This window comes from Ambystoma mexicanum, chromosome 8 (assembly GCF_040938575.1).
Source record: "Ambystoma mexicanum isolate Mex_15411 chromosome 8, UKY_AmexF1_1, whole genome shotgun sequence".
NCBI classification, from domain to species: domain Eukaryota; kingdom Metazoa; phylum Chordata; class Amphibia; order Caudata; family Ambystomatidae; genus Ambystoma; species Ambystoma mexicanum.
The window spans coordinates 104,791,859-104,812,038 of NC_090929.1; the positions used below are offsets into that span (position 1 = coordinate 104,791,859).

The window sequence follows — 20,180 nt, forward strand, 5'->3', positions numbered from 1 at the left end:
TTTTGCTTTTAATTCTGGGACTTGTACTTTTTGTACATTTCATATAGGAAATATAAAACTACAAGTCCCAGAATCCAAAGGTAAAAAACAGGACTGGATGATTTGTTGTGTGCAGCAGATGGGGATATGTATTTTATGCAGACAGACGCATTTGGGTACGAATTTCCAGCACAACAGTTCAGGTTTTTTTTCTCCTGCATGGGGGCGAGTTGACATTCCCGGGGGAGGGGGTTGTTCATGTGTCCCTTTCTAATGTGTGGCAGAGAAGGCTAAAGGGGGGGGGGAGTTTATACTGCTTTCATAACCTATCCTATGTTCAAAGTCCCTATGAGACGCAATAGCATGGTGTGTTTGATTAAAAGTTTGCCGATAGCTTCTAGAATGCCTTTACGGCGTCATGACGTCCATCTGTTAAGTCCTGGTGTTTACACGTAGCACGTTTGTGCGTGCCCAGGAAGAGAATCACGAAGGAAGGACCGCCCTATGCTGTGTATGGGCTGGTATTTATTTGTTATTGTGCATTTATAAGGCGCTTATAGGAAGGGCCGCTCTATGCCGTGTACGGGAAGGTATTTTTTTTTTATTTTGTATTAATAGGGCGCTTATACCTCTCGGAAGTGTTTCGAAGAGCCAGATATGTATAGATGCCGTGAGTTTGTTTTCCCTATTTTGATGTTGGTTGCAGCAACATCAGATCTTTGTGTGTATTCTTGGCTGATATTATCCCCCCTCTCTCCCCTCCCAAACAGAAGTGATTTGGGGCCGTGCAGTGCACGCCGAGGGAATTTCAGGCAAGATGTGCTTTCCTAATAAGGCTGCCAGCAGCAAGTCGGATTATACCCCTTCTTTCTGCAGCATTATCTGCGCAACACGGCTTTCACTGGTAAAACAGCAATGAGCTCACCCAGTTGGAAATTAAGCCCTAACTTTACTGCTCACTGCAGGCAGGCAGTGCATTGAGCTGTACTGGCCAGAGTCTGTTTGTACCACAAGAAGTCTTGCTTGATTACCCGCCCCTCATGCATTTCTTCCACTGTGTCTGTGTAGGACCGAGTTCCTTCATTTCCCTGCGCTGTCTTATTGACTAGCTGCCTGCATGTTCATGTATACTTTGCTAGTATACAGTGAAAATGCAGACTCCTATGTAGTCTTGCCAGCAAGATAACAATTGAGTATTTCGCCTTTAAAAATAGCCATACTGTAGGCAGAGGTCTTCAATCTGTGGGGGTGTGATCCAGGGTGGCGCGAAAAGATTAAATACTTTTTTGCCTCACTTAACTGTGCATGGTGAGCCACTGGCCCCCATGCACGTGCCAGGTCAGTGCGACGTGGCCATGAAACAGGAAATAACCGCAGTCTGGATGTGCGATTTCCTGCATTTGGATCGCGCGTCCATGCTGCATTGTTGCTTCCTGGAGGTTCCACCGGCATCTTCTTGCTTGCTAAGGTATGCTATTCTCGACTCAGCCCCCCGCACCACAGTTGGCGGGGGTGCCAGGAAGCAAGCGTTTCAGGTCTTTGCCAGTACCTCTGCTTCCCTCTTTGGACACACGAAGGCAAACACGTGTGGAGAGGAGGTGAGCAGGGGGTGGCGGATCACTGCAGTGTTGGTACCCGTGCGCCCCTCTTCCTCTGTGTCCCCACCTTGGGGGTTACGGGGTGGAAGGAGGCGAGCGGGGATGGAAGCACGCATTGCCGGTGTTGTATGATATCCAGCTCCCCCACGGCAGATTGCTGGGCTCAGCCGTGGGGGAGTCGGATAACATAAAACACCGCCCCCCCTACCTTGGCTGCTCCTCTGCCTTGTCACCCCTCTGGTCCATGGGACGGCTGTGGCCGTGTCAGAGATCTGGCATCAGATGTCTGTCTGGATGTCTGGACCCGGCCTGCCTCAGCCATGACCAGGCTTTACCAAGCCCCCAGTGGACATTCCACATGCTGGACACATTATTGTTGTTCAAATGTACATTTTACACGTTAATAGGAAAAGTCATTTCCAAACGGTGCTGAAACTTGTGTTCACTAGTTTTCTTTGAGGTGTTTTTATTTTTGTTGGCGCACCACACCAATACTCTGTAATTTGTGTGTCCCTTGGTTTGTGTTTTTGTGTGCCCCTTGCTTTGTGTTTTATCACAGGTTATATTTATAAAGATGTTTTCTGTCTATAAATGGAATCTAAGGAAGGTAATCTACGGCTTACCAACTGAGAGATTGATATGACAGGATGAAACTATGGATTAAACACAGCTAGATCGGGACTGAAGGACAAGGACAATTGATCAATAGCACCCTGCCCTCCAAATTATATATAAGCACCAATAGACCAACAATGGAAATAGACCGCAAGGGAGTAGGTGACTGCTAATTTACAGCACTAATACCAGCGAGGGGACTAGACCCACCCCGTCCCACTACACTAAGTTCAAATACAACACAGCCGGGAACGTGCCACTCCATCACTCATAACAATTAAATGGACAAGAAAGAAAAGTGGAAATTAAGCCTCCCACCAGGAGGTCTCTCCGTACCCAATTCAACCGGAAACACAACCATCTTCTCACTCAGCAAACCGCACACACTTCACCAAACCGCAGCAACAAACACATAAACCGGAATAACAGCACACAAGGTTTTGCATTGGTCCCATACTCGCACCAAAGCTCAGCGCAAGGTGAAAACTGAACTGAAGCCGCCAATAGCACACCACTTTTCTACCCCATCTTCACCTGACTAACCTAACCCACCTTCTTGTTTACAGATGCGCCTTGGGACCAATTCCATTGGTGACGGTGCGCTGTATAAATACTTTTTAACATCAAACTGGTTAATCAGAAGTAAATGCATCCGTTGTACTGACAGTTATTGGGAAATTAAACTGAGTTCATGGGTGCCAACGTTTTGTTTTTACTACAGAAGCAATAAATGCCCAACACATCCCTTGGCCAAACACATTTTATAGCAATTGCAAAAAGTAATTCAATGAATAAGTTTAGCATATATTTTTTGGTTAAATTCAACCGTAAACATATTAAAAGAAAAAAACAATATATCAATACGCAATTATATTTTGCATATATAACGTTTCAGTAATGGTCTTTGAACTTGCTGAGCTACCCCGTTAGCCGTCTACTATAGAGCGAATCTGTGCATCCTTGATGTACTAAAATCACTGCATTACCAACAGTACTTTGGATGCACCGCTGCCATAGAAGTGATTTAAAGTGGAATTCATGTGTATATTCCTTCTGTGGATGCCAGGCCTTCGCCTGCATGGGGCACCATATGTTGCAGTGAAGCCAGGGGCCCTAGTGCCTGGCATGGCAGCCGCAGCAGTCTGCTGCTACGTCAGCGCTGTCACCGAACTGCAGTAAAAGCTACATGGCTATTACTCGATGTTTCTGAAATTTCGCTCGGTGAGTTAAGAACTACCGTGTCGGATTCTATGTAAGATATGTAGATGAATGATTGGAATGAAACACTTGTGTATGAGCGCGATATAAATAAAATATCATATCAATACCAGCAGGCTGGACTTCTCAACTATTCTAGGCAGAGAATCGAAAGGGTAAAATATAACAAGCTGATGCTCTTTCTCTTGCTCTGTTATTTTGTGTCTGTGTGACTGAGTACAAGTCACATTTTTTCAGTTATGTTCTCTGATTGCTCTCTGTTCTCTCTGCCAGCTCGGGTGGACTGGCCTATAGGGAACTTTGAGATTTCCTGGTAGGACCCTGCACCTTAGGTCCTTTTTGTGTGCGGGGGAGGATGTGTAGCGCGCAAATATTGGTATGGTCAATCTGGTTTGTCTATAATATTTATTTTTTGTACTTTTTCAATTGCAGGAACACAAATATCTTGCACAGCAAAGTACCCAGCAACAATGGCACCAAAACAAATCCCGATGTCTGTAGTAGGACTTTCCAATGGTAAAAATGGCATTTTTAAAACTGTTCTTTAAAACTACTGTATTTTGCTGTGGGGGATGGTGGTGCAATTTTAGAGGTATAGCTAGGAGTCGCAATCAGGGATTTCAAACCTATTTTTGAGGCTGACCGTTTCTCATGTCCAGTTTGGGGCGGTACTCTCATGTGGGAGTTGTATTAACAGTGCGCTGTGCACTCTCTCTTGGTTTCTCAGCATTATGTCCTGCTTACTAGCTGGTGCCTAAAACCCAAGAGCTGGTTTTAACCCCTGCTCATCTAATCTTAATTTTGAAGTCTCAGGTAGACCCATGTATTCATGGCTAACTGTTTGTTTTCATTACAGCAGCATTGCTCCAAGCATCGGTGTGTTAACCTAACCACCTGTGTCCCAGCAAGAAAAATCCAGTGAAGCACTTGACCGTCACGCAGGCAGGTAACGATTTCTTTTCCCTATGTACCATTATTTGGGTAGAAGTGCTTAAGCCTGAAGCCAACACAATTAAGGCGGCATTTGGAAACAAAACATGCCCATTTAGCAAAAAAGACCACAGATTTGTTTGTATGGCAGCTGCAAGGCATACAAAAGCAAAAATACACTATTAAAAATGTGGCCTCAGTACCTGCAAATGCTTTGGAAGCTTCTTACCACATTATCTGGGCAAACACAAAAAGCCCTTTACAGTTGCTGAGAAAGTAATTCTGCTAACGACTCTTGCTGTCAACCGGGTAATGCTTAGTGACGGTGCAGCAGAGAAATGCAAAAGTATCCCTATGTCTGACACCATAATTTTCCGCCGCATCACTGACCTGTACTCTTTTATATCAGTACAGAATTGATATCTCGCTTGAAACAGTCAGTTTGCTAAACAGTTGGATGAGGCCACTGACATTTTAAAAGAAGTGCATTTGATTGCTTTTGTGAGGTGCTGCCGTGGAAACGAAATATTGGAGACCTATTTTGTAAACTAATTCAGGGCATAGCAACTGCATCTGTAGTCTTTGACATTGTTAACTACTTCCTAAGTTCGCACTTCGTAAGTGCGAGGCGTGTGTTGGTATTTGCAAGAGTGGTGCTCCTTCAATGTGTGCTGCTAGACCTGTGTTAAAAGCAAAAGTGTTGGCAGTATCTCCACATATATTGTGGACACACTGCGTGATGAACCCCTGGGAAGCTTTGCCTTTACTCAATATAGGGAATGGACTCTCAGAGGTGCTGACTTCTGTTGTAAAGATTGTGCATTTTATCAAGATGCACTGCACACGAGCCCGTCTGTTTGGCAGCTGAACATGATGTTTTGTTTCACACGGAGGTCTGGTGGCTCTCCAGGGGGAGAGATTTAAATCCGGTTTAGGAACTCTGGAACAAAGTGCAAGACTTTCTCCTGGGTTTAGACCAGACAAAAGAAGAGCCTCTGTGTGATTCACACTATCTTGTACTGTTAGCTTTTCAAAGAGGTTGCCATAGTAAGCTACATTTTCTAAACCTCTCCCTGCAAGGCACAGAAAAGAAACCACATCATTGGCTATGAATGCAAAAATATCAGCATTCAAGTAGAAACTGGTGCTTTGGAGGAGGAGGGTTGATGTCTGCATTCCGATGCGTTTCCATTATTAGCAGATGCTCTTCAGGAGACAGAGTATGATATTTCATGTGTTGCTGAACTAATAGGAAACCATCTCCGAACCAGTCTCAAAGTACTTTCCAGAGGACAATTGTAGCATCAATGACTGGGTGGTTCAGCCTTTCCTAGCAGACGCAGGGGCCTACCTCCCAATACACCTCCAGGAGGAACTAATGGAGCTTTAAAGTGACCACCTACTGTAGAGCCAATTCAAAAAATTGTCTTTGGATGGATTTTGGCAAAATACAGAGTTTCCAACTTTATCCAAATGTACTGTTACCTTTCAGCAACTCGTACCTTTGCGAGATTGGATTCTCAGCACTTGCAGCCCTAAAGACTAAATATCAGTCAAAGCTGGAAGAAAACCTGTGGTTGGCTATTGCAAAAATTGAACTCAATAGTGGCAGGCTGGCTGCTGAAAGACCGGCCCACCCTTCACACTAGTTCTCCAGTATGTCACTGTCCAACTCGCAACTGACAGTGACAGCATTGATAGTAATCAAGTTGTTGTACTAAAACAAATTGTTACATGTAAAACGTTACTGTAGGAAAGAATTATCCAACACTACTTTTAGTCAAGTCCTCTGTAGCAAAACATGTTGAATGCTGTGTTTACAAATATTTGCCCTCTAATCTAATTTGAGTTATTGCAAGCAATGATTTTTGAAAGAATTTGGTGTTTGGCGGCCACCATTCTAAACCAGCGGGCGAGAACCGTTTGTAACCGATTCACATTTTGGAGTCCATGTGTATAGAGGGGCCCAAGCCAGGTACCTTTTTTGCTTAGGTGGGCTCGGGTTCAAAAAAGTTTGAAGACCACTGCTGTAGAGTGACTATCTTTGTTATCGAGAAAATGGTTTATAAAAAATAAAAAGGCAAAAAACCTAATTGCTATCTTGCTTGCACCACTATATGTTAACATATATTTTGATTGCTAGTTTGGAAGAGCACTTAGACCCTAGCAGAAGCTTAATGTAGTAAACAAACCTTTGCAAAATCCCTGGTTGCTTTTTAAAGTGGTCCATTATCCACATGCTTGCTGTGCCCTTGTGTGCGACGTTGCTATGTGTACGGTACAGTGCATATACAACTCGTACACATTACCGCACCTTCAGCGGGTACCGGCAAAATCATTCCAGTGCTTTACTATGAAGGAAAGAGTTGCACAGGCCCGGAGATACTCAAAATTTAATGTTAAAGGCATTTGCACCGTCACCAGCAGAATTTGTTCCCCCGGCGCTCTGGCGGATCTGCAAACGAGAAGACTAGGTGGGTTAGTAGGGTGAAGAGGGAGTATGAAAGTGAGAGATGTGGTGTGCTGTTGGCAGCTTCAGTTCGATTTTCACAGTGCGCTGAGCTTTGGTGTGAATATCGGACCGTTGTGAGACCTCAGTGTGCTGTTGGTGTGGTTTATGTGGTGTTTGCTATTGCAGTGTGGTGAAGTGGGTTCAGATTGCTGAGAGAGAAGATGGTTATGTGGATTTTCGTGTGAATTTAGGTATGCAGCGATTTGAGCATAGGGTTAGTGGGTTATATATCTCTTAGCCCTTGTAAATCTTGTTCTGTGTATCCGGTTGTCCTGTAGGTAAGCATCATTTCCACTTTTTCTATCCTGTCAGTCTAATTGTTATGGGTGATGTCGTGTCACGGTACCAGCTGTGTTGTTTTTGAACTTGGTATAATAGAAAGGGTCGTGTCTTGTTCCCCACCCCCCCGACTCTGGTATTGGTGCTGTAAATTGGCAGTCACCCAATCCTTGCTACCTATTTTCGGTTGGTGGCCCATTGTTGCCTGTGTGTATTGTAGGCCAAGGTTTGATTGATATATCGCCCTTGCCCTTCCCTTTGATCCCGGTCCATCTGTGTTCATTCTGTGGTATTGTCCTATCATATCTATCTCTCAGTTGGTAGGTTGATATGCCATAGATTGTTTGTTCTTCCTTAACTTCTGTTCATGGGCGATAGTTTAGGGAGATCAGTTTCTTCACTCGGCATTGTTTCAGCTGTGTATATGCCCCCATAGATCTTCTAGTTATGGGGTGAAAAGCCAATATTTGAGGAGTTTTCTGAATAGTAGGTGATTTCTTGTGTTCTGTATGTTTTTTTTGGTAGCTTGTTCCAAGTTTTTTGGGTGAGGTGAGAGAGAGAAGATCCTCCGAATTTTCTTTTGTTGTAGGGTAACGGATGTCGCTGTTTGATCTGAGCAGCATTGTTGGGCGATGTAGCCTTAATTTGTCCCATTAGGATCTCTGCGCCTTGGTCGTGGATTGCCCTGTGCTTAATGCACATTGATTAGAACTTTTTTATTGGTAGCCAGTGTAGTGTTTTCAAAGCTGGTGTGATGTGTTCTCTTCGGGGTAGTTTGAGGAGCAATCTGGCCGCTGCATTTTGTATGCATTGTAGTTTTTTTTAAAGTCAGTTAGGCATGCCCAGATATAGGCTATATTGGCGTAGTCTACTCTGGACATGACGAGAGCGATTGACGGTGAGTGTTTTGTTGGTGCATGACAGGAATGGTAGGATCCTTTTTTACTGCTCGCAGGAGAAAGAAGCATTTCTTGATTAGTGCGTTTACTTGTGGCTCTAGAGTAAGTTTGTTGTCCATCAGGACTCCCAGGTCTTTTACAATCGTCGCTGGGCCTGTCCTGAGTTCCATTGGCCAGGGTATGTAGTGGTTGTCTCCTTGAATCGATCGTCTGCTTAAGAACACTGTAGTGTCGCATAGCCCCTGTGAGAATTGTATGTGAAGGGCACAGTGCTTGTAATTTTCAATAAGTTGCCCAGACAGCTGCATGCCGGTGCACAGACCCCCTCTGTCCTAGATTTCCCTTGTTTGGAGATTGTTGATGTGTAGCTCATGGGAAGCGTGCGTGACTTTCGCAGCATCTTTAATATTGCTTAATTCTGAAGCAGGGTGCCAAGTGGCAACATTTGTTTGGCTGGCATGAAGGCTGGCTAAGTTTTGAAGTGTATGGCAGACTGTTTGAGCCGTTGTGTGGTACGGGGTGTGCTGCACGTGCCGCCAGGTGTAGTCTAAGGCTGGGGAATGTTGAAATGCCATGATGAACGCGTTCTTTGATTCCTGCATTCCTGCTTCTGGTGGCACAGGGCACTTTGGACTTTACTTTACAAAAGCACCAAATTAGATTTGCTGTTGTGATTCTGTGCACAGAGAATGGTTGCATATATTGTCCACCCAAGTTCTTGTTAAGAAGGGAGAGAAAAAGGCTCCTCTATCCAACAGTGGACAGAGCCCCCCCTTCCCCAATCTATTTATTTCTCTTAACAATGCTTGCAACCTGATCAATGCTTTCACTTAAGCCACTGAACAGCCAACAAAGGAAAAGTGGCCTCCTTAATTGTCCAGCAACTGAATTTGCATTAAAGGAGAGTCTCGACCCAACCAACCCCCCCCTCCCCCCTGCACCCCACACCCGTTCCGCCTGGTTCAAGCTAGGGAAGATATAGTATGCGCACCATTTGAGATTTGTGTCATGTGAAAATTGTAAATGACAGATACTCTGTTATTAAGTTCAATGTCAAATCACCCCTAAAGAGGTTCTTTAAAGCCGCCCCCCATAAAAAGCGAACTGTCTGGCATTCAAAGACTGCATTTTGTATTGTAATGCTTTTGAATATAATTTTTTCACTGCTGGAAGTTACGGATGCTATACCTGTGAGGCAGAGTTAAAAAATAAAAATAAAAGGTTTTATGCCATTTATTTTAAAGAACGCATAGAGGGCTTTTTATCCCCATTTTCCATTGCCTTCCACAGTAGGGGCAGTTGTGCCAGCCTTTATGCACGGGGGACAGTGTTCCAATTCCCTCCATGACTTGTGCTCTACTCATCTACGTTTAGTTTGTACAACACTTTGGTGAAATCGCTAGTTTCAGGGACTCTGGATTACTGCGTGTTCTAGTTATACTTATGTTACATTCTTTATATATGTTCATGAGGTTCCCGTAGTGATTTTATTGCCCCTTCAATGCGGTTTGTTTTTTCCAACCACTTGACCTCAACAGTAATTGAAGATAGTTTGCCTGTAAACTGAATGCTTGCTAGGGCTAGGGATCCGGTCATTAATTTAGAAAATATGTTTTTTGATCATTGTTTATGATGATCTGGGGTGAATCCCTTTTATGGTGATGGGTGTTATATTATTATTATTATTTTTTTTTGTCTCATGATGGGACCAGTTCATTCTCGTTAGATTTTGTGAAGCTTGGTGCTATTTTCTTGCTTTTCTGGATTTTTCAGCAGCCTTGTGTATCCGAGGACTGACACGGTAGCAGGAGTTGTCTGACCTGGGTATGAAAGGAGTGCTGTTAATTGTTCTGCTATTTAAAAGTGGGAGGTCACTTTAATCCCTTAAGGCAGTGGTCATCAATCAGTTTTTATGCTGATCCCCCCCCCCCTTGAATAAAATAGTTTCTGCTCCCACCCCTCCACAAATGCTTATATTTTCTATTAAAAACAGTCACCATAAGCCTTCAAGCCCCCACCGCCGGGCATCCTTTGGGCCCCCCAGTTTGAGGGCCTCTGCCTTAGGGCACCCTAGCTGTTCAGCATACAGAGGCCCCCTTTTCATGGGTGAAGCGACTCCTTCCCAGTTCCACACAATGACTGTTCTACTGATCAGGCTGATCGCTTTCAAACCGTCGCCAAGTAGGGGATACATGCTGCTACTGGCTGCCCCTCTCTTCCCTTTTTTCCCTCTCTGGCTTTAAAGCTGTTGCTGCTCCAATGCCCCCACAATGTTCCACACAAATGGGTCCATGCCTTCCTCAGATAGGTGCACCCAACCCTCATGTATCAGCCCGTGGTGCATGTGTGAGAAACCATGCCTCTGCAAAATGTACCCATGCCTTTGTTTACATTTTGGCAGGATTTTTCACTGCTTTGAGCGGTAGTGCATAATTTATGTCACAGTAGTAATACTTAAGGGGGCGGGGGGATACCTCTGCAGGATAGTGCCTGGCTCTTATTAGCAAAGTTCTTCCTGCTAAGGTGTAATATTTAAAAAACGTATTGCCTCTCCAGAACACCCACCTCTAATTTTATTAGCAAGCAGATGCAACTAGTTAAAGCCACAATGGGTGAAGTCTTGGAGGAAGTTACCAAGAGACGCTTCACTCACAAATTGGAACGCATCAGGCAGGAACATCCATAGCAAGCCCACTATAAATTAATGGTTTTGGGTACAGACCTGGTTCACAACACTTGGAGCATACTAAATGTACTTTTTAAAATGTATTTATTTCTTCTTTTAGGCAATAAATCATGGCACTCTTTTTTTTTTGCTTTTCTTTTATTCTGACAATTCTCTGTGTATTTGAAAGGATGGGGAATTTGAGCATTTGGCAGTTCCTGGTGAAGTTGATTGTAAATGGCTGATAGAGGGTCTTGAAGTAGAAGAGAAATATGTGAAAAGGATTTCAAGGCAGTCGTGCTTTTCTAGTCTGGTAAGCAATGTATTATTATTTTTTTTTAATCTATTTGATATTTTTGGGAGGAGGGTACATCTGACGTCCCTCAGTGAAGGCATTCCCTTTTTCACACATACAGATGGATGCTACACAATACCCACCACTCTTTTATAGCATCTCTGTCCTCTAGAGTAACTCTCTAAAGTATAGATGGTCTACTGATTTCTCTTATTTTATTGGCAAAGCGCTATGGGTTGAACGCCCTCTGGGATCGTAGTTCAGGTCAGACCATGTCTGCAGGTAGACTTTAGTTGTGGGTAGCTGCATGGGGAGGGAGTGAAAGAGCCAAGGAGAGCAAGAGTAAGCAAAAATCCCAAGGGGACAGATGGGGACGGATAGGATTGCGCTTAAGGGGAGTCACCCCAGGGTACAGCACAAGCAATATATTTGTTGTATTGGTAGTCACCGTATGAAGTTTCAACTTGCCTTCATCATACCCGCAGCCAAGAAACAGTATTAAGACACAGAAAACATTTGATGATGGTATGAAAACCTATTGTGATGCAGAGGGACTAATTGGGGTTTTAAAAAGAAAGGTAGAGGAGAAAAAGCAGCTACTGTTGGAATCTGGAGTGAACTACAAGAAAATGATGCTGTGAAAAAAACAAGAGAATTGTATTGTAAAAGCTGATGGGTGGAAACAGACTATTCCAAAACCTATTCATGGCTGTTCACAAAAGCTGGAAAACCTTGTTTTGGCAGGGATGGCTAGTGTTCTTCATTCCTTCCTCAGATCCTGCTTCTTACTTCACCTGGACAATTGAAAGATGCAGCATTAAATCAGCAGATGTCTCAGTGCAATATTGCAGTTCTCAAAGATGTAGCTGCGCAACAACTACAAAATATTGGACTATAAAGTAACAGTCAATTGTCTGCTACAAATGTTTTGTCGGACAGATCTTTTTTGACAAGCTCGATTTTTATCACCACGTGTTCTCAAAAGTGTGTCCTTGTTACAGTATGACGGCCATGCTTATTTGGCCAGTGAAGTGACACCTACACGTTCCCACATACCTGTGCAGTCATTCAGATTAGAGTCTTAAAACTTAAAAAAAACAATGGAATTGGAACATCCCCACAACAGAGTTTGGTTGCTACGTCAGCTCCTTCTAATCGACCACTTATTTGTAGCTCACGCGCTGCTCTGTGAAACTGAAGACGAAAGTGCTCTTGTGTGTAGAACTATATAGATTAGGTGAATTTGTAGGTTGGTGCCAACTTGTAAATGGCACATGTTTTTGTGTTATTGATTTCTGTTGGGGAGCAGCTAGTGTTTTCTTAGGTGTGGTGAATGGTTGAACTAATTGCTCGCTGCTCATAGTGATATTGGGTGAAGTGATCGGCAGTCTGTCATGCAAGTAGTCCTTTTAACAAATTCTGTTTAGGTCTCTGAGTGTATTTTAGTGCAGTGATTTGTAATTGTGGGAGTTCTTTTGGTGTGATGCCATGTTAGCTAGAGGTGAGAACTGAAATGAGGGAGTTTACAGGTTGCTTCATGACATTATGGGCTGGATTTGTAGTTTTGTATGCTAAATCAGCGAACCTTAGTTAATGACATTTGAATGCAAGGTTTTCAAGTACACTATCTATAAGTCTAACTAGACTCGCCCTATAGTAATACCACCCGTCTTGCACACAAGGAATCCAAACCCTTTTCCTAAATCGTTTGAACGCAACATGAAATAACTCCTCCTGAATTTGTCTGCAATAATCGTTCACAATTTCAAACCCATCCTGAAGTTGTCAAGGGGTCATCCTGGAGTAATCCGCACCCATCCTGAAGTAATCAGACCTCATCCTGGAGTAGTTTCTGTGATTACTCTAGAGTCCTCTCATTTAAATATTTCGGCCTATACACATACTTCAGGATGGTTTCGGATGATCTCCCCGAACTAGCCATGGAGACTCTAGGATGGAGTCACTGGATGACTTTAGAATGATTCCAGGAACATATTCCTTTTTTACTTGGGTGAATACTACCCAAGGGGGTGTTTTTTGATAAAATGTAATGCAAATTGTGCAATTTAAAGAATAGGTCTTCAGCAACAATGGTCAAAACTACTAGCTGCATAGTGAAGCAACTCCTCAAACTGTCCCACATTGGCCAAAAAATTGGCCCACTTTGACCCAAAAAACTGGTCCACACTAGCAGTTTGCATTTTTGGTTCGGGCATTGCCCTATAGGCCAGTACGAGCCTGATGCTCAATGTATGGATGTTAAAGTAAATGCATGTGGCTATTACCGGATAGGGTGGGGGTTCAAGCCCATCACGAGGTGCAAGAGAATATTAAACTATGTTTAATTGCTGCCAATTGTGAAGATGTATTCATGCCAATGGTCACCAATCTTTTCCCCAAAAAACAGAACAGGGTTTTTAAATAAAAAACCTATCGAGACTGAAGGTCAGAGGTCCCAATTCCGGGACGTCTGGTCGCTTCTGCTGTAACTCATAGCCGTGCCATGCTCCCTACTCGCAAACATGCATACAGGACGTCTGTACTCTTTCTTTGACGTCTAGCGCCCTGGTGGTTGCTAGGACAACAGCGCTGTGCAGAGTCTGACATCAAGAGGCTGCGGTTCGCCGCTGATGCCAGGCGAAGCCCTTCCGTGTTGTGGATATGCTGCTCCCGGGTCCTTGGCGGATGGGCAAGAGGAAAGTCGAGCCTGGAACCCCCGGCGCTTGCAACAGCATGAGTCGCAGGAGCCAGGTGCAAGACCGAGGGTTTGAGGAGTGGGAGATATTGGTGGGATGGGGAGTCTGTCTGGTGCAGGAGGGGGTCAGTTACGTAGAGAAATGGTGACCGGCAATACCCAGAAGTGCTCTAGATTTCATTGGGATTGGCTGGGCTAGATGTATTACTGCCAACTCATCCTGCAGTTGTCAAATTTGAATCCTTTGCACCCTCATGCTCGTCTAAACGTTTCCCCCAAATACGAATGGGACTGCCTCTGCATCCTCACCCCACCCCCTCACCCCCCCAGGACATGGCAGGTCTCCTTTGACTTCAACTGGCTCCCACTCGCAGAAAACCTTCACTGCACTTCAAAATATTGCCCATTTGGCGTTTGGGATAATCCTCCAGGAATCTTATTATTGCTCTCAAAATAATTGTTCACCTCAATGCACCACACTTAACCTACCACAAAATCCCGTCCATGCACCAAATAATTGTTTGACCTCATTGACTTCAACAAGCTCCCTTCCCTTCAAACCTTGATGATTGCTAAATAGCTGCAGACCTGCAACAACTTGCACCGAGCAACACTTTCCCCAAATAGTGGATCAATGTGCAGTATTTCCCACCTAAAAGCAAAGCATGGGGTCACTGAGGACGTGAGCGTATAAGGCAACTCCGTATTTTTCTAAAGTGCATTGACTAATAAGGCACACATCACTGTTCCTAACAAATCAGTGGCTAAACTAGAAAGGATTGGCCAGAAGGCTAGGTGAGGAGCTTGCTATAATGATGAACAGGCAGTGGATTATCAATATTTATTTTATGGAGTAATAACAATTAAGACCATCCGACTGGCTCTGCCATAATAATCCCCACGTTCCATAAACAGACCAGACCCACATGCAAAGCCCCGAAATGATCTACTCATTAACTCCAACAGCCACATTCACAGACTCCCTCATAGGCAGGTCCCACTCTACATTCAATACATCCCTACATAGTAGCCACCTCGTTCTAGCCACGCTGTATACGGCACACACCGCCACTCAAATGGCATGCATCTCCCTTTCAGACATATCACAACCCTCCATCCAGCCCCAAGCAATAGTGATACAGCACCACATATTTCCATTGACACATAGCCCCTTCACTGCTTCAGCAACAATTTGCTCCGAGGAGGGGAGTAGGGGCGAGATGTAGCTGAGGATGGGCAAGAAAATACCCAGTGGATAAATTGCCAGTTTTGGAAGCGGATGATCGGAGTTCCAATCCCGAATTTCTCCATTCGACTAAACTTGTGTTCTCTTGGGTAAATCACTTTATCACTTGCCACTTCTGTTTTCTAAACGTCTGTGTGCTTCGTAAGTAGTTGAACCTGAGTATAACATGGTTTATTCCAAAATAATGGCCAGGCAATGCTGGATGTGGTCTGGTAACTAAACTAGAGACGACTATCAGACCAGAAAATATGGATTCTACACTTATCTATCGTCCACACTAGACCAAAATAGTGTGATTCAGGGCACATTAATTTAGCTCCTTGCGCAGCAGTTTCTTTATCTGCTAAATGTGGGTGTGCTTAAAAATAAGCTAAACGCAAATATAACATGCAACATTAAATATAATTTGCCTTCAGAAATATCAGCGTGGAGAGGAACGGGGCAGGTACAGCCTAGCAACGGAGCTTCGTATTGTAGAACCAGAAAATGCAGGTTCTAATCCAGGCTTCCCTATTAGACTATATATTTTTTAACTATGGGCATTGAACACCAGTGAAAGACACATTATTTCTTCCAAAAGATTGCTGATACAGTCTACTGGCCAAATCATACACTTTGAAATATATTTGTAGATAACATTTCGGTTTTGAAGTTGCTACCCTTGTGTTGCTGCTTGCAAACATTGTTGACTGCTTTGCAACCCCCTGATTTAATCGAGCTGATTACTGGCCTGCTAAGTCATTTTGTCTTTAGGAATTTGTGATAGCTCGGTGTAGGGGACTATTATCCACCCCTATTTGTTAGTTGTTGTTTTTGACGTCTAATAAAATGCTTTAAAAAGCATACACTGACCAATCGTTTGGGTTGACAATCATTTAATGTTCCTTCTATTTTTGTTATTGAGGGTTTAACGGCTGCGGATGGCTTTTCTGTGACCCTTATGAGTATGGTGAATAATGTAATTTATTATAATTTTGATATTGCTATTATGTTAATTTATACTGCTCACCCCTGCCATTTCCATGGTCTACTGTACTTGTTCAAAACTGTATACTTCGGGGCAATGATCATTCCATATGTACTTAAGGATCCAGTTTATATCGAATAAAAACAAGAGAGGAAATGGTGGACTATGTAGTGACCTGCCAAGTTGCAGACTTTGGCACCAGTTTGATCTTGGGCAAAAAAGGTCTTGTAGTGCTTGTGTTTTTTTTTTGCCAGATGTCTGATTTTTCCATGTTAGGATAGTGCATATTAATGGGAAACTGTAACATTTCCAGGTTTTAAATGTGTTCAGTGGGGGCTTCCTTGTGTTCAGTGGGGCCTCCCTTTCTTATCTGCCGCTGTCTAAAAGCAGTTGTGGAGACGTGCCTAATAAGCCCAGTCGAGTACTAGGTAAGCAGCTTGCAGTGTGATTTTTCGTGTGAAGCATGGTTTTCCCCAAATTAAGCACATGATCATTAGAGCCCTGTAATAAAGGGACAATATTTATAAAGACATGACTTCATTGTGTAAATTATTTCCCACAATGTGCTAAACATGTCCATGGACCTGGTCTCTTCAGTGGCATATCATTTGCACACCTGAATGCTTGAATACTTGTTCACCTACACCGTTGATCTCCGTGGGGTAATCCTTCACCAAACCTTCCTTATTTCTTTTTCTTGGAACATTCAATGCCCACCAAATTGTTAATCTGCTTTCGCTGTAGTGTGCATATCCTCTAAACGCTGCTCCCTTCACCCTTATTGGAGACTTTTATTTGATATGGCTGAATTCAATCAACCATTCAAAGTAAGTACAAAACGTGATAAAACAATTAATCCAAAAAACATTTCTTAAAATTAATTACTTAGACTAATATTCCAAAAGAGAATCACCTAACAATTCCTTTAGCTCTCTACATTACTCTGCGCATCATTATTACGATAATGGACGTAACACATAGAATAGAATACAATACTTATCGAGAAAAAATATTTACATGTTTGCTGAACATAGACAGTATACTTGTTACATCCAGTCATAGAGAGACATGTTCAATTATGATGTTAATTCCACATTATCTTCCATGTTTAGGCTGAGTAAAAAGTTAACAGCTGCAATTTGTATTGCCAAGTTGTTACACCCCAACAGTTCTGCCGAGCATTCAGGCTGAGATATGTTTCCCAAATATTCACAATGTCTTGTGAAAGCAGTTTCTCTTTTAGATCTTAACAATGTACACCCCGTAATCAGATGAACAAGGGTCTCAGAAATAGTGCCATCTTTGCAGAGACGACAAACATTTTGTTCTGCACTCGCAAGCCGGAGCCTAGCCTTTATGTCAGTCAAGTGTGACCCACAAGTTGAAACGGAGACGAAGAATGCTGTGACGGTATTTGGGTGAGGGAGATCGTATCAAATATGATGGCAATATGCCCATCCTTTTTGGTGGAAAACGCACTGTCACCATCAAGAAACATCCAGTCAGTCTAATGTATTTTTAATTTAGCTTTATCAGAATTGAACAGCAACAGATCAATAGTTATGTCAGCTTTAACCAATATACAATAGACTTTGTCTAACCAGTTGTTAATAAACCTGCAGTGTTTATCTGCAAACACGTACTGCAAGAGTGTTTTTAGAAGTACGTTTTCTTTGGTAGACAGCAAACATTTCCTAAAAAGAGAACACAGGCGCCAGCTGTAGTGTGCCTGGAGCGAGAGTAACCCCAGCTCATATCTCATCCATGAAATCGGTGTACATTGGGGCAGATGGAGCAATGCGCACCAAAATTTAGCTTCCCACTGGTTGAATTTGAATAGGGAGTCAGTGGGGATGGTTTCTAGGCCATGGAGCAGTATGGGGACTTTTTATTTTTTATTTTTTTTTTATTTTTTTTATTCTGTTTTTTTTGTTAATTTGGTCCAAAAGTGCCACGCGGGCAAGATCGAGAACTTGCCAAATTTATACATAATGATGCGGGCTTCAGATATGGATGAAATTAATTTCCCCTCCACCCGAGTTGTCCCTGTGCTCTCCACTTCCCTTCAAAAGTCATTCCAAAGTAGCAGTAATTTGGTACTACTACAATCGGTGTAAGGGCAATGGTCCAGACAAATGACAGGGGCCCTATGCGTTTAGGTGAATATTGTACGATTTAAGTTTTAGATGAGTTAATTGACAGTTCATTAAGGCATGCATACTCCTGAAACGCATCAAGTAACCGTTGGAGCCCAACCTGGGTCCTAGAGATTAGAACCAAATCATCGGCATACATAAGAGACTGAATTTGTTGGTTATTCAGTTTAGGGGAGTCTGAAATTATCTTTGACAGGGGCTCTTTGATATCATGTATGTAATAATTGAAAACTGCCGGCGCTAATGAGCATCCCTGCATTAATCCCCGAAACGTGGGAATTTTTTCTGACAGAAGGCCATCCAGGGTAAGTCAATTTCAGACATATGTTGCATGGTGTAAGGAGTGAATTATGTCATATAGCGCAGATGGACACTTATCTCTTTTCAACTTTTTCATTAGTAGGAGGCGACTCACAGAGTCGAAGGCTGCGTTTAGATCGATAAACGCAAAAAAACCCTGCTGTTTAGTCTCCTGACATTGAGCTTTTATTGCATTAAGGGTCAATAGATTAATGTTTCTACCCATTCCTGCCAAGAACCCTGTCTGATTGGAATCACGATAATTATGGATCCCTGTCCAGATGTTAAATTGACGAAGTATCAGCCTAGTAAAGATTTTACCCGGAGCGTCTAGAAGCTCTATAGGGCGATAATTCGCGGGAACAGTTCGATCACCTTTTTTAAAGATTGGAATGATTATGGAGGACTTCCATGACAAGGGAATAATGCGCGTGTGTAGTATACTATGGAAGATTATAGAGAGTATATATGCCCATATGAATGGATATGTTTTGAAAATTTGATTCGATAGCCCGTCTGGACCTTCAGCTCTAGAAGAACTAATCTTCTGTATAATTGTATAGATGGTTTTATGGGAGGCTTCCAACTGCCAGGTCGATGTTGAGACTGGCTCATAGGGGCAAGCAGCATACTGGGGGTCAGTGTATAGAGTTGAAAAATGAGTGACCCAAGTTTGCCACGTCACTTTATTTAGTTGGGCATCTGCTTGCTGATGACAAGTATGATTGTTTAGAAAGAACCACATTCCAGATTATTTTTTATTTTGCGAATGCCATGGCTTCGATGTCTTGCTGAAACAATGTTGACTTCCGACCACGTAGCCAATTTTTATATTTACATTTGGTAGACTTTTATTCTTGCCACTTGGTTGCTGAGTTTGAGATTAAAATTCACCTTTTGTTCATCCTAAATTCGGCCCTTTTTTGTGAGACAATCAAATCAAAGACATGTGGGTGTCTAATGATGCTAGACTGAGGGATTGTGACCGTCCGAGCACAAGAGTGTAGCAAATCTGTATACTGATTTCTATGTGGTGTTTTTGACTGTATCAATGTTCTCAGGTTCCATCTCAGGCGTATATGAGAGCTATTAACCTCTAAATTGCCGTAATAATAATCCTCCCTTCGTGTTGGCAACAGGTTTAAGTTAAACCGGAGCATCAATAGACTATGATCGCTTTTTGGATGGTCTTTTACGGTGAATGACTCAGTCTTTGGGAATAGTTTAATATCAACATAAATATAGTCGATTATGCTAGTCGATATGCCGTGCTGCCAGGTGTAGTGAGCTGGGACATCCCCCTGAACTGAACCATTCACCATATGGAAGTTACGCTCATGCCTGAGTGACGACCATTTGTAGACCACTTGACTTTGGAGCCCGTCCTTCCAACAATCTACTTTGAGGTCACCCAATATGATGGAGTATGTGATCAAGCTGTCTAATGAGATAAGGTGAAGCATGTTGTGAAGGCCGGCAAAAAAAGTTTCATCAGGCATACTGACAACATTTCGGTATACATTGACCATGGAAAAGACTGTCACTCCGTTGGTAATTCTGACTAGCTGTATGTGTGCTCCCATAGAGGCCCATGGTGCAACTGAAAAACCGGCTTTGGTATTTACAGCAACAAGAAGGCCTGAAGATGGTCTGCCTCCAGTGGGCACAGCTGGAACAAATGCCAGTTCATAATTGTCCCACAGTGGGGGTTTGATTAGCCATGTCGCCTGTAATGCTATAATATGAAAGAGTTCAGGCATCTCTCTGAAGGAGGAGGTTAAATGTCCATGACCCCTAGAGTTCCAGCTGACAACACTTATTTTTGT

General features: G+C 43.0%; 1 protein-coding gene across 9 annotated transcripts in view; it reads left to right on the forward strand.

Annotated features, from left to right (window-relative positions):
• The first annotated feature begins 401 nt into the window (after window positions 1-401).
• Window positions 402-20,180, forward strand: part of MAPKAP1 (MAPK associated protein 1) — a 1,504,770-nt gene continuing 1,484,991 nt past the window's right edge. Inside the window, exons 1-3 of one of the 9 annotated variants that reach the window (XM_069609401.1) lie at window positions 402-490; window positions 3,843-3,926; window positions 4,267-4,356. The gene's annotated coding sequence lies outside the window, so the exon portion shown is untranslated. Of the gene's footprint in view, window positions 570-3,842; window positions 3,927-4,266; window positions 4,357-20,180 lie in introns of all 9 variants that reach the window. The other 8 variants (XM_069609405.1, XM_069609406.1, XM_069609409.1 and 5 more) reach the window with 8 other exon arrangements.